Consider the following 3,268-nt stretch of genomic DNA (forward strand, 5'->3'; position numbering starts at 1 on the left):
CAAACATGGACAAAAGAGCTGAATTTCAGAGATGAGGTGAGAGTGACAGCCATTGACAGCAAGCCGGCATTTAACCAAGTATGGCATCAAGGAGCCCTAGCAAGACTGGAATCAATGGAAATTGGGGAAAACCTTCCGGAAATTGAAGTCATAATTGTCACAAAGGAGAATGATTGGAGGTCAATCATCGAAGTTCTAGGACATCACTGCAAGAGTTTCTCAGGGGAGCGTGCTAAGGCCGAACCATCTTCAGCTGCTTCATTAAAGAGTTTTCATCACTATCTGTATGGAAAACATTTGAACTTGTTCACAGGCCACAGGTCTTTAACAACCATCTTTAATTCTTACAAAGGAATACTGTCTCTAGCTGCGAGCCATTTGCAGAGATGGTCTCTCATCAGTGTATAATTACGAGATTAAATACAGTATATCGGACAATATGCGAATGTTGTGCTTTGTCACACCTACAAATTCAGGACAAAACTAAATCACAGGAGAACTATGCGAACATCTTGTACTTTTCCCAGATTAAGTATGAAGCTATCACAAGTGCAAAGGCACACCAGATCGGATCTGTTGATAGGGAAGGTCATGGACATGATCTTGAAAGGAATACCACTGGATAAACAGAGGAGAAATCTGGAATTCAAGCCGTACCGGAAAAGGGAATTTGAGTTAACGGTGCAAAACAGAGTACGGTGGCCGAGCATTAGAATGATCATTCCTCCATGCTTGCGGAGTCGTACACCACAAGCATGGAGGGAACACCGATGAGGGCAACATTGCAACACCCGTGCTGCTGGAAAGCAGGCCAAGGTCCAGGGCCCCCCAGGGCGCACACCAAGATCATCTCAGGCAACAGGCTGTGGAAGTCAGCAGACCTCCTCAACCTCAACTGCGGATCCTGGGGAAGCACCTAGATGTAGTGGGAGGGTGAGGAAGAGTAAGAAATGATAGGCACCTAGTTGGCACAGGTGAAAGTAGGCACAAGGGTAGGGAGGTCACCGCTGTGTATAGTTACAAATAATAACTCATTCCGTTCACTCCGTTCCGTTCACAGAGCCCCCACCCTGTCATTTCATGCTGCCTAGCTCAGTGAACCCACGCACACACAGCCAGCACTTCACCCCTGCGGAGTGTGAGGACGCCTGTGCTGTGTCTCTCCCACATTGAGAATAGAGTAAAGAAGCCCGGCTGCGGGCAACTCTACCCCCTCCCCTGCCCCACCTCCCCCACCCCTCTCTGATACCCCAACACTGCCCTTGCTGCCTGGCCTCTCTCAAAGCAGGACCCCAGGACCTTATAGTCGCCCCCAGTACTGCCCCTAGTGGTGACCTCCTCCCACCCAGTTTGCAGCTCTATTTGAACACAGACCCAGCATGGAGGAGCCGGGGAGCGATGCTGCGTTTGTGTTCACCTCTGATATCCCCCCTCAGAGATGAAGGTATCAGGTTTTCGCTTCGGTCGGCCCATTGTATCTGGCGTGACATCACGCTAACGCCTGCTGAATATTTAGTGTGGCCTCAATATCCGGAGTGAGTGCTTGCTAATGATATGTTGATGCATTCAAATTCGGTTCCCGCCTTCCCCCTTCCCCAGCGTGTTCCTCATCACTCCACCGGCAAGGTTGGTCCAAAATTGGGAAACGAGTTCCCGCCAGCGAGACTCATTTGTTTTCAAACTCTCTCCATTTTGACCCTGCACAGCCATTCCTGCAGACAGACAGTCTGGGCTCTATCAGGGTGGTGATGGCCTGGTGTTATTATCGCTAGACTATTAATCCAGAAACTCAGCGAATGTTCTGGAGACCCAGGTTCAAATCCCACTATGGCAAATGGTGGAATTTGAATTCAATTTTTAAAAAATCTGGAATTAAGAATCTACTGATGACCATGAAACTATTGTGGATTGTAGCCAACGACCATACTAGTCTGAAAGAAAAACACCCGATCTCATCTGATCTCGGAAGCTAAGCAGACTCAGGCCTGGTTAGTAATTGGATGGGAGACGGCCTGGGAAGTAGGTGCAGTAGGCTTAGGGAGGCATGGCGCCACAGTGGTTAGCACTGCTGCCTCACAGCGCCAGGGACCTGGGTTCAATTCAGGCCACTGTCTGTGTGGAGTTTGCATATTCTCCCTCTGTCTGCGTGGGTTTCCTCCGGGTGCTCCGGTTTTCTCCCATAGTCCAAAGATGTGCGGGTTAGGTTGATTGGCCATGCTAAATTGGCCCTGGTGTCAGGGGGATTAGCAGAGTAAATGTGTGGGGATATGGGAATAGGACCTGGGTGGGATTGTGGTCGGTGCAGACTCGATGGGCCGAATGGCCTCCTTCTACAGTGTAGGGATTCTATGGATTCTAAGATTCCACTCAAAAGAAGAAGTTGAGAACCAAATTTGATTTACTCTTACCATCTTACACTTCTACATAGTAGAGCAACAACAACAAAACCACGTTACTCGCTGTGAATATGCATCAAAACCAAAAAAAATTACTTTTCAAGTGAGAAGTAGGTGCCTGCCACAATACTCGCAAAGACAGGAGATCAAATCTTCACATCAAAAAGAGAATTTGAAGGGTCGGTATCTGAAAGGCCAACATCTGACATTCAAGGTTTGGATCTAGCTAACTTACACATCTTTGGACAATAAAGGACAATTTAGCATGGCCAAACCACCTAACCTGCACATCTTTGGAATGTGGGAGGAAGCCAGAGCACCCGGAGGAAACCCACACAGGCACAGGGAGAGTCACCCAAGGCCGGAATTGAACCCGGGTCCCTGGCGCTGTGAAGGCATGTAAAATTGCCGGCTCCAATACACCCCTCCTTGATGAGCTCAATGCATTCTATGCCCGTTTTGAGCAAGAGATCAGCGAGAGCATGCCCCTCCACTCTGGAAGCCCTGGATGAACCTGTATCTGGGGTCACCATTGCAGGTGTCAGAGCAGCTTTCTCGAAGGTCAACCCACGGAAAGCGACTGGCCCGGATGGGGTACCCGGACGAGCACTCAGATCCTGTGCGGATCAGCTGGCGGGGGTATTCACAGACATTTTCAACCTCTCTTTACAACAATCTGAGGTCCCTATCTGCTTTAAGAAGATGATCCCGGTACCTAAGAAAAACCAAGCAGCGTGCCTTAATGACTATCGGCCGGTGACACTGACATCCATCATTATGAAGTGCTTCGATAGGTTAGTCATGGCACTAATCAATTCCAGCCTCCCGGACTACCTGGATCCACTACAGTTTGCCTACCGCCGCAACAGGTC

At 49.1% G+C, this 3,268-nt stretch overlaps 1 pseudogene; it reads left to right on the top strand.

Moving 5' to 3' along the window:
• The first annotated feature begins 1,913 nt into the window (after positions 1-1,913).
• LOC144504219 (5S ribosomal RNA) lies at positions 1,914-2,035 on the top strand (annotated as a pseudogene).
• Positions 2,036-3,268: the final 1,233 nt, after the last annotated feature.

This window comes from Mustelus asterias, chromosome 14, assembly GCF_964213995.1.
Source record: "Mustelus asterias chromosome 14, sMusAst1.hap1.1, whole genome shotgun sequence".
NCBI lineage: Eukaryota > Metazoa > Chordata > Chondrichthyes > Carcharhiniformes > Triakidae > Mustelus > Mustelus asterias.